Source organism: Tamandua tetradactyla, chromosome 16 (assembly GCF_023851605.1).
Source record: "Tamandua tetradactyla isolate mTamTet1 chromosome 16, mTamTet1.pri, whole genome shotgun sequence".
In the NCBI taxonomy this organism is placed as follows: Eukaryota; Metazoa; Chordata; class Mammalia; order Pilosa; family Myrmecophagidae; genus Tamandua; species Tamandua tetradactyla.
The window spans coordinates 20,444,410-20,456,281 of NC_135342.1; the positions used below are offsets into that span (position 1 = coordinate 20,444,410).

An 11,872-nucleotide genomic window follows, 5' to 3' on the forward strand; every position below is an offset into this window, starting at 1 on the left:
TTTCATTAGCCATATCCTTTGTGTCTTAGTCTCAGAATATACCCACACAATTTCACATAAAACCTAGCACCTGAGAGTCTGGGTCCAGTTGCCTTCCCTTCTTCCAGTGGAAAAATATAGTGGCCTCCCCTTCATCCAGGGAAAACCATATGCATTTATTTGCAATATATGAATTTGTCTAGTAATTCCTAGGCTGCAGGGGCTTCATGGCCTAAGAAAGCTTCACATGCATTCACCAAGAAGATCATTTTGACACTCTCACCATTATTTTTGTATCATAATATGAGCCCTTAATGTAAGGTATTGGATTAATGTATACTCAATGATTTAATTTTATTTTATGTAGCTTTAGGAAAATTCATAATGTACTTAAAAACTGAAAAAAAATTCTCAGAACAGAGAAAATTCACTATTAGCACATTATTGAATAATCTTTCAGAAATACTTAAATACATTGTTCACATATATGTGTACATAGATTTATATTAACACATGCTATGAAGGCTACAACTTACATATTCTCTAATTGATATTCATGTTCTTTTCCTGATATTACATATGTATGCCAATATTTTTAAAATTTTATTGTAAACCTTAATAAACATACAAACATTCTTGACATACAAACATTCTACACATGGTGTACAATCAATGGCTCACAATATTATCACATAGTTGTGCATTCATCACATGATCATTTTTTTGAACATTTGCATCTCTCCACCAAAAGAAATAAAAAAGGGAAAAAGAAAAACTCACACACACCATACCCCTTACCCCATCCTCTCATTGACCACTAGTATTTCAATCTACTCAATTTATCTTAACCTTTGTTGCCCTTATTATTTATTTTATCCATAATTTTAACTCATCTGTCCATACTATCAATAAAAGGAGCATCAGAAACAACATTTTCACAATTACACAGTCACATTATAGAAGCTATACTATTATATAATTATCTTCAAGAAACATGGCTACTGGAAAACAGCTCTATAGTTTCAGGTACTTCCCTCTAGCCACTCTATTACACCATAAACTAAAAAGGGGATATCTACATAATGTATAGGAATAACTTCAAGGAAAACCTGTTGGCTCTGTTTGAAATCTCTCAGCCACTAACACTATCTCATTTCTCTCTTCCCCCTTTTGGTCGAGAAGATCTTCTCAATCCCTTGATGCCAAGTCCCAGCTCATTCCAGAATTTCTGTTCCATGTTGCCAGGGAGGTTTACACCCTTGCAAGTCATGTCCCACATAGAGGGGGAGGGCAGTGCATTCACTTGCCATGTCAGCTTAGAGAGAAATAGGCCACATCTGAGCAAAAAAAAAAAAGAGGTTCTCCAGGGGTGACTCTTAGGCCTACTTTTAAGTAGGCATAGCCTATTCTTTGCAGGGATAAGTTTCATAGGGGTTAACCCCAAGATCAAGGGCTCAGCCTATTGATTTGGTTGTCCCCACTGCCTGCAAGAATATCAGGAATTCTCTACATGGGGAAGTTGAATTTTCCCCCCTTTCTCCCCATTCCCCCAAAGGGATTTTACAAATACTTTTTTATTCACTGTTCAAGTCACTCTGGGATTTGCCAGGGCATAACAATAACCTGGACAAACCTACAAAATCTTATGCCCTTTTCAAGGTTCCATGTATTGATGGTGTTCAATTAAACTAACCATACAAGTTAAATTAGGAAATGCACTAGTTAAAATATAAAGTTTTCACCAAATAAATATTTCTTGCTTTAGACTCACACATAAGTTGAAATTTTAAAATATGCATGACCATCCATTTCCAATACCCTGCAATGCTGACATTCCTTTGTTCTTCCTCATGCAAAAACATTTTTAAATTTGTACATTTGATCACCATCTGTGCTGGCTTGAAAGGATGTATGAACCCTAGAAAAGCCATGTTTTAATCTTAATCCCATTTTGTAAAGGCAGTTGTTTCTTCTAATCACTATTCAGTAATGTATGTTTGAAACTATACTTAGATCATCTCCCTGGAGATGTAATTCAATCAAGAGTGTTGGTGGGTGGGTCTTGATTAGTTTACTGGAATCCTATAAAAGAGGAAACATTTTGGAAAGAAAATGAGGAAGATTCCGAGAGAGCAGAACGACATAGCCATGAGAAGCAGAGAGCCCATGAGCCAGCGACCTTTGGATATGAAGAAGGAAAATGCCTTCCGGGTAGCTTCACAAAAGGAAAACAGGAGAGAAAGCTACAAGATGATGCCATATTCACCACATGCTTTTCCAGATGAGAGAGAAACCCTCACTCTGTTCACCATGCACCTTCTCACTTGAGAAAGAGACCCTGAACTTAAGTGGCTTTCTTGAACCAAGATATCTTTCCATGGATGCATTTGATTGCACATTTCTATAGACTTGTTTTAATTGGGACATTATCTTGGCCTTAGAACTGTAAACTAGCAACTTATTAAATTCCCTGTTTTAAAAGCCATTCCATTTCTGGTTATTGCATTCCAGCAGCCAGCAAACTAGAACAGATTTTGGTACTGGAGGAGTGCAAATACCAAACATTTTGGAATGGCCTTTTAAATGGATAAGGGGAAAAATCTGGATGAGTTGTGAGGTGCTTGATAGAGAAGGTCTAGAATGTTTGGAAGAGAATCTTTGTAGAAGTGTGGACTTTGAAGATATCTCTGACCAGGCTCTAGACAGAAATGAGACATGTTTCATTACAGACTGGAAGGAAGGTGATCCTTGTTTTAAAATAGCAGATAATCTGGCAAAGTTGACTAGTGGCTTTGTCTGGAAGGCAGATTTTAAAAACCATGAACTTGGATATTTAGCAGAAGAGATTTCCAAATTAAATATGGAAAGCATAGCCTGTTTCCTCTTTACAGCTTATAGTGAAATGTGACCGGAAAGAGATAAACTGAGACCTAAACTCTTGAGTACAAAGAAACCATAGTTGATGTTCTGGAGAATTCTGGGCTTCCTGGAAGGGATACTCCAGAAAACAGTGCCCCACATGAGGACTTGACCAAATGTGGAAACAGTCAGCCATTTCAGTAAAAGCCAGGATTGGAGGATTTATGGAAACTCCTTAGGTTTGATGGGCATGATCCAAGGCTACTGCATAGAAAGCCAATGAGAGAGATGCAGGATCTGTATAAAGAGAAGCACTGCCTGTTGGGACTGAGAGAGACAGAGAAGGGACATGTTGGAGAAAAAAATAACCTCAGAGGCAAAACCATGGAAGCTGGAGTCTGAAGTCAGGAAGTCTTGGCCAGGAGAGCAGACCCACCCAAGCATGTGGAGAGGGTGAGTTTTCCCCAAAGGCAGAGGATGGGCCTTCCACCTCATTGCAGTGGAAGAGTCATGCCACCTCAGGCCTTGGAGAGGGTGGAGCACGGTCTTTGGGGTTTGGGCAGAGCTGGCTGCCACCACATGGAGGGGCTGTGCATGTGGCCTGGAGATGGCAGAGAGCTCGGGTGCAGCCCCAATCCTTGGAGAGGGTGGAGCCAAGAAAAAGGTGGTCTCCCCAATGTCCTTCACGCTTGCGTTTGGAGAGAGGCGGACCTCTGCCACTTTCTAAAGCCCCAAAGATAAATGACCCTCAGACTTAGAAATCTAAAGGACTTTGCCCTGTGGGTTTTTAAAACTGTATGGGTCCAGTGACTCCTGTGTTCCTTCCTCCCTATGGAAATGGATATATGTATCCTATGACTGTTCCTCCTTTATATACTGGCAGCAAATAACATGTTTCACAGGTCTGGAGCCAGAGGAGAACTTTGCCTTAGAACAGACCATGCCTGTAACTAAATTTGATAGTAGTTTGTATGGTTTCTAATTTTGTATTTCATTTGTATTGCTACTGAAATGGTTTAAGAATTTCTGATATTGTTATGAAATTAGTGTATTTTGTACATGGGGAATTCATATCCTTTTTAGGGTCCAGAGGGTGGAATATGCTGGTTTTAAAGGATGTATGTACCCTAGAAAAGCCATGTTTTAATCTTAATCCCATTTTGTAAAGGCAACCATTTCTTCTAATCCCTATTCAGTACTGTATGTTTGAAACTATAATTGGGTCATCTCCATGGAGATGTAATTCAATCAAGAGTGGTTGTCAAACTGGATTAGGTGGAGGCATGTCTCCACCTGTTTGGGTGGGTCTTGATAAGTTTACTAGAATCCTATGAAAGGAAACATTTTGGAAAATGAGAGAGATTCTGAGAGCAGAATGACATAGCCATGAGAAGCAGAGATCCCACAAGCCAGCAACCTTTGGAAATGAAGAAGGAAAATGCCTCCCACAAAGCTTCATGAAAGGAAGCCAGGAGGGAAAGCTAGCAGACGATGAGAGAAACCCTCACCCTGTTCGCCTTGTGCGTTCTCACTTGAGAGAGAGACCCTGAACTTCAGCGGCTTTTTTGAACTGAGGTATCTTTCTATGGCTGCCTTTGATTGCACATTTCTATAGACTTGTTTTAATTGGGACATTATCTTGGCCTTAGAACTGTAAACTAGCAACTTATTAAATTTCCCTTTTTAAAAACCATTCCATTTCTGGTATATTGCATTCCAATAGCCAGCAAACTAGAACACCATCATTGTACACTCTAGGCATTTCTAAATTATACCATCTCAGTCTTTATCATCTATCTTTCCTTCTGGTTTCATATGTGCCCCCAGCCTTTCTCCCTTTATCATTCTCACATACAGTTTCATTCAGTGTGCTTACATTATTGTGCTACAATCAGTCAGTATTGTGCTATACATTTCTGAATTTTTACAACCAGTCCTGTTGCACAACCTGTATGCCTTCAGCACCATTTACCCAATTTCTACCCTATTCCTATCTCCTGATAACCTGTGTTCTTAACTGAAATTCTCCAAGTTCACTCACTAATGTTAGTTTGTATCAGTGAGACCATATGTATTTGTCCTTTTGTTTCTGAGTATGCCAATACTTTAATAACTCCATATTACTACAGGAAACTGTCAAAAAATTTTCATACACTATGGATGAACTTCGTATCTATCATCATTCTGTTCTGTTTTTCTCTTTATTAGAGAAGTTTTGGGCCTACAAAACAATAATGTATTAAATACAGATTCTTATGCACCCCCTCCCCACCAACACTTTGCAATGGTGAGGAACATTTGTTACAATTGATGATAGCACTTTTTAATAATTATACTATTAAATATATTCCATGGTTTAATGTAGGGTCCACTGTTTGTGTAGTATAGTCCCATGGATTTTCAAAATTTTTTTATTCTGTTATCATATATACAATCTAACATTTCCCCCTGTTAATCAGATCCAAATATATATTTCAGTGCTGTTAATTATGTTCACAATGTTTTGCTACCATCAATGCCAGCCATTACCAAGATATTTCCATCATTCCAAATAGGTACCTAGTATATTTTAAGGCTAAATTCCCCATTCTCTATCCTAACTTAGTCCCCTGGAAACCTATATTCTAGATTCTGACCCTATGGATTTGCTTATCTTCATTGTTCAAATCAGTGAGATCATACAACATTTTGTCCTTTTGTGACTGGCTTATTTCACTCAACATTATGTCTTCAAGATTCATCCATGTTGTTGCATATAAGGACTTCATTTCTTTTTACTGCTAAATAATAGTCCATTGCATATATATGACACATTTTACTTATCCGTTCACCAGTTGATGCATGCTTGGGTTGCTCCCATTTTTTGGCAATTGTGAATAGTGCTGCCATGAGTGTTGATGTGAAATATTGTTTGAATCCCTGCTTTCAATTGTTTTGGGTATATTCAGAGTAGTTGTATTCTCAGGTCATATGGTAGTTCTATATGTAGCTTCCTGTGGACCCACAAAACTGTCTTCCACTGTTGGCACCATTTTACATTCCCACCAGCAATGAATGAATGTTCCTATTTCTTGGCATCCTCTCTGTTTTACTTTGTTAATAAGGATTAAAATATGGCTTTTCTATATTACTGTGCTTGTTTGAAAGGATTGTGCACCCTAGAAAAGGCATCTTTTGATCCTGATTCCATCTTGTTGAAGGCAGACATTTCTTTTAATCCCTATTTAGTATTGTAGGTTGGAAATTTGATTAGATTATCTCCACGAACTGTGACTCGCCCAATTGTGGATATTAACCATGGATTAGAGGGAGATGGTTCTCCACCCATTCCAGATGGGTCTTGATTAGTTTACTGAAATCCTTTAAAAGAGGAAACATTTGGGGGAGAGCGACAGAGCCACAACAGAGCCACAGGAACCATGAAAGCCCACAGATCCAGAGAAGAAGGAAAAAATCCCTGAGGGAACTTCATCAAAGAAGAAGCCTGGAGAGAAAGCTAACAGATGTCACCATATTCACCATGTGCCTTTCCAGTTGAGAGAAAAACCCTGAACTTCATCAGCCTTTCTTCATAAGGTAACCTCTTATTGGTGCCTTAATTTGTACATTTTTATAGACTTGCTTTAATTGGGACATTTTCATGGCCTTAGAAATTAAGTTGCAATGTAAACTTGCAACCTAATAATTCCCCCTTTAAAAAGTCATTCCATTCTGGTATATCACATTCCAGCAGCTAGCAAACTAGAACAGGTGCATAAGCCTTTCAAACCGGCACAATGTTAGGTCTAGTTGGTTTATAGTATCATTTAAATATTATATGTCCTTATTGATCCTCTGAGTAGATGTTTTATCCATTATTGAGAGTGATGTGTCCTCAATAGTCTCCTACTATTAATGTTGAACTATCAATTTTTCACTTCAGATATGTCAGTGCTTGCTTCATTTATTTTGGGGGCTCTGTTGTTAGGTTTTGTTTGTTGTATTCACAAAGAAAAAAGCTCTAGTTCATCTTTAATTTTTTTTGGAAAAAGTCCTGACATTACACAACTAAACTAAAATGCATTAATATTCCACTCTTACATTTCCATGACAAACAGAAAAAAATTGTATGAGCCAAAACAAAAACAAGGAGAAGCTTATAAAACTAAATATGTATCTCAGTTGAACAGAGAAATGAATTGAAACACTTTAGTTTAAAAAAATCATGAGCAATTGATAAAGTTGTAGAAATTGAAAATTTACAAACTGTTTGAAACCTGGAATTACTGACTGTTCAGAAACAGATGGATTATGGGTGGTGGTCAACAGCAGAAAGAGATTATGGATGAATGAATCTGCATTGTTCTAGCTGCTCTCCATGCCACCCATCTCTGAACAAAGATGGACATTGATTAGATATTGTGCCGGGCTAATGCTAGCAGAAGATCCAGTGATGGTAACCTCTTTATCAGTAGATCCTTCCACTGGGTTCACAATTTTGATCTGTGACCCAGACATTTGATGGATCTCATTTGATTTTGTCACCTTCACACCCAATTATGCAGCCAATCAAATCATTTGGAATGGTGAGTTCATGAGAAGTAGTCTGAGCAGATGCATACAAACCTGCACTGAATCTGGTGCTACCATGTGCCACAGGAAAATTAGACTGTTGCAACACCAACTGGTGTAGCTTGGTCAAATATGACTGTGGAATATCATACTGTCCTTGAATGGTATAGGTCTGTCCACTTGCAAAGATGACCAGAGAACTGGATGGTTTGGGCCAGTATGGGATGGCCACATCCTTCAAGAGGACTCCAACATGACTATGCAGATCTGTCTTACATACTCAAACAGATGGATTGCAGGATATCAACAATAGTGGTGGCCCACTCAGTTGAGTTGGGGAGCATACCTACTGCCACCTGGACCTGAGCCCCTGTACCTGCTCATATTTCCTTGAACTTGCAGCCACTTTCTCAGTGAGAGAGCTGTCCTGACTAGCAGGGACCACCAGTTTCAGGGTGACAGGGGGTCTACTGGCAGCTGTGCTATTGATTATAGAACTGCTGATGTCCTCTTGCAGTTTGTCAATGATCATACCAAAGGCTTTAAAGATGGGGTCAGGAGGCCCAGCCAAGGTGATAATTCTCTCAGGATAATTCATTTCTGAGATATCAATGCATACATCACTCTCCTCATTCACCTTTTTAACTGATTCTCCTTTCTTTCTGATGATGCTGACAACTTCTTTTCCATGCATAAGTAGCAAGATGGTGAGAGTGACATTTAATCTGCCTTCAATCACACCAGTGTCAATGTTGAGCAGTATTCTGGGAAGTCATCAAGTCTTTAGTCACTGGTAAAGATGAAAGCCAAAAACCGCAGGTGCAAGATGACCATGGGGTAAAGGTGAGTGTTACCTGAGAAAGGCAAGTGATTATTTTGCCCTACATACACAAATGACCAATTTCTGAGACAATTTCTTCAAAGAGAAAAAAATGTATTACTAGGTGCATAGCAGGAAGTCAGATGGCACATCAGCCCAAAATTTGTCTCCCCAAACTACAGAAATTCTGATAGTTTTATAGAATTAAAAGATGGACAGATTTTAGGATAATGAACACTGCGGCCCCAGATGATATAATTATTGAGCATGTGCAGATTGATTGCATTCTTAGTCACAGAACAAATGTAAGAAAATGACAGCTTTAATATGATTATGGGCATGATTTTTAGTATTATAGGTGACTTGTAAGTTAAAGTCTACTGTGTTTGTCAGGTAAAAAAGCCCACTTTAGTTAGATACAGTCTCAGTTATCAAGACAATATTGGACTTGAGGTGGGTTAGTTCTGGGCTGACCCAAGACTCTTAATTAATAAACATTAGGGGCTGTCTTATTGATTACAGGACTCTAAAGTTGAAAAACTGTATAAATGGGTACAAATGAAGTTTAGCCACAAGGGTTTTACAATCACAGGGGCACAAGATATAGTCTATGTCATGGTCAGGGACATGTGTCAACTTGGCCAAGTTGTGGTACCTGTTTATCTGGTTTGGCAAGTGCTGGCCTGTCTGTTGCAATGAGGACATTTCATAGAATTAGATTATGATCACGTCAGCTGCATCTACAACTGATTCCATTTGTAATCATCCAAAGAGGAGTGTCTTCTACAATGAGTGATGCTTAATCTAATCACGGGAAGCCTTTTAAGGAGGATTCAGAGGAGACATGTTCCATTCCTGCTTTGGCTGGCAAGCCTCTCCTGTGGAGTTCATCCAGACCCTCCATTGGAGTCGTCAGCTTCACGGCCTGCCCTGCAGATTTTGGACTCTGCATTCCCATGGTCACGTGAGACCCGTTTGTAAATTTTATATTTGCAAGTGTTCCCTGTTGATTCTGTTTCTCTGGAGAACCCTAACTAATACAGTCTATAAATCATTATCAGAGATCAAGGCAGCTGGATTAGAATGTAGAGATTTCAGATCTTTTCCTCTGTGTACTGCAATATACCAGAAAGCAAAAAGGGATATCTATATAATGATTGAGTAATCAAGCTCATCCATTACATCCTAATTTATTGGTTATAATTCTTCCTTCTCTTTGATAATTATCTCTCAATCTTGATGGATATCTAGTTGATGACTCTTCTGTTTCAAGACTGAAAAAGGATATTGTCATTAAGGAGCAAAGGGATGAAACTAATTGTGTTCTTGGAGAGTCTGGCATTTCTGGGTTTCACAGCTTATCTGGCTTGAAACAATGCACAGAGTTTAAATCTCTGAAAAATAAAATTAATAAGTAAAATTTTTATAAAGACCAGGATATTTTTCAGGATTTCCAGGAATAGTGTTGCTTGGGGTTTGCTATTCTGTGGCAGTTTGCAATATCTGGCTGAAACTTGCATAAAAGTAACCTCTAGAATGACTTCTCAACTCGATTTGAAATCTCTTAGCTATTGAAGCTCCTGTCTTTTTCCCCTTTTGGTCAACTAATCCACAATGCCAGGGCCAGACTCACCCCTGGGAGTCATGCCTCACACTACCAGGGCCAGTCTGGCCCCACAATGCCAGTGCTAGGCTTACACCCTGGAAATCATGTCCCATGTAGGGGAGGTCAGAGTTTGCTAAGAGAGGGGAACCACATAATTATAAGTAGATTCAGTTTGATATTACAAAAATAATTGAGGCCTTGGCTTATTAAATTGGGAGCCCCTCTAACTTTAGAAAATGTCAGGAATTCCCTAAGTGGGGAAGTTTAGTAGTTACACTTTTACTCAGTCCCTCAAGGGAGTTTGCAAATACCTTTCTCATTTTCTGCCAAAAATACTCCAAAATGCACTATGGTATAACATTAACCTATACAGGATATTAAGTTTTTCTTTCAGGATACTAGGATTTTATTCATTATTCTAGGTTCTAAACCAGGTAAAGCTGAATTAGGTTGTTTAAATAAACTGAATAGACAGATTAAATTAGATAGTTTAGAACAGAAGATTTATATTTTGGACAAAATAAACATTTTTCTTTTCATCTCATACAAAAGTTAAAACTTTCAAATATGTATTTTGTATATTGATTTGCCTTTTAAACAGATCAGTTTTAGTTACATCTTTACTCAGAGTTTGATCTCTTTTTGAGTTTTTAAGATTTGCTATGTGGAATAATGCTGACTTTCAGAGTTGAAGAACTAACTCCTAATGTCAGGTGTCATGCAGATTCTTAAAGTTACTGTGAACTACCAAGTTATACAGAGAGCAAAACGTCTCAGAATTTATAAATAGCAATTAAAGTTTACAATTCAAATCCTATGTTTTTATAAGCATTTTTAAATGAGGCTACTTTCAGAAATAAAATAATTAGACAATTGTCTTATATTGACAAACCAGAGCAGAAGTTTTGTTCTGTTTCACCTTTACATATTTATAAGAATTATGTTAATTAAAAGATAAAATATAATTTATATATTTGTCTTGCTTCTCCTTTTTAAAGTCGCTCTTGTTGCAGGTTATGTTCTGACCTGTTGCTGACTACAGACACTTTTAGAGAAGATTAAAGCAAAGCAGTATGACTGACAAGTAAATTTAGATGCTTCTATGACCTGTAGCCTTTTTCTAACAATAATTGATTTGAGTTCTTTCTGGAATGTTTGATAAAATTCCCCTGTGAAGCCATCTGACCCTGAGCTTTTCTTTGTAGGAAGATTTTTGATGAGTGACTGAAGCTCTTTTCTTGTGATTGGTTTGCTGAGATCTTCTATTTCTTCCTGAGTTAGTGTAGCTTGTTTGTGTGCCTCCAGGAATTTGTCCGTTTCATCTAAGTTGTCCAGTTTGTTGGTGTATAGTTGTTCATAGTATCCTTTTATGATTTCTTTCATTTCTTCAGGGTCTATGGTAATGCACCTCTTCTCATTTCTGATTTTGTTTATTTATATTCTTTCTCCTTTTTTCTTTGTCAGTCTTGCTACTGGCCCAACAATTTTATTGATTTTCTCAAAGAACCAACTTTTGCTTGTATTGAGTATTGTTCTTTTGTTCTCGCATTCATTTATCTCTGCTTTAATCTTTGTTATTTCTCTTCTTCTATTTGCTTGGGGGTTAGTTTGCTGTTCTTTCTCAAGTTCCTCCAGGTTTGCTGTTAAGTCCTCGATTTTTTTCTCTTTCTTGTTTTTTAATACAGGCATTTAAGGCAGTAAATTTCCCTCTCAGCATAGCCTTTGCCACATCCTGTAAGTTCTCATAAGTTGTATTCTCATTTTCATTCATCACCAGACAGCTGCTGATTTCTCTAACAATTTCTTCTTTGACACACTGGTTGTTTAAGAGTGTGTTATTTAAACTCCATATATTTGTGAATGTTCTCATTCTTTGGTGGATATTGAGATCCAGCTACAATTCCATTGTGATCAGAGAAGGTGCTTTGAATAATTTCAATGTTTTAAAATTTACAAAGACCTGTTTTGTGCCCCAACATATGATCTATCCTGGAGAATGTTCCATGAGCACTAGAAAAGAATGTAAAACCTTGTGTTTTGGGGTGCAATTACCTATA

The 11,872-nt window shown here is 37.8% G+C and overlaps 1 pseudogene; it reads right to left on the reverse strand.

Annotated features, from left to right (window-relative positions):
- Positions 1-7,182: 7,182 nt before the first annotated feature.
- Positions 7,183-9,928, reverse strand: LOC143658343 (poly(rC)-binding protein 2 pseudogene; annotated as a pseudogene).
- Between the last annotated feature and the right edge of the window lie 1,944 nt (positions 9,929-11,872).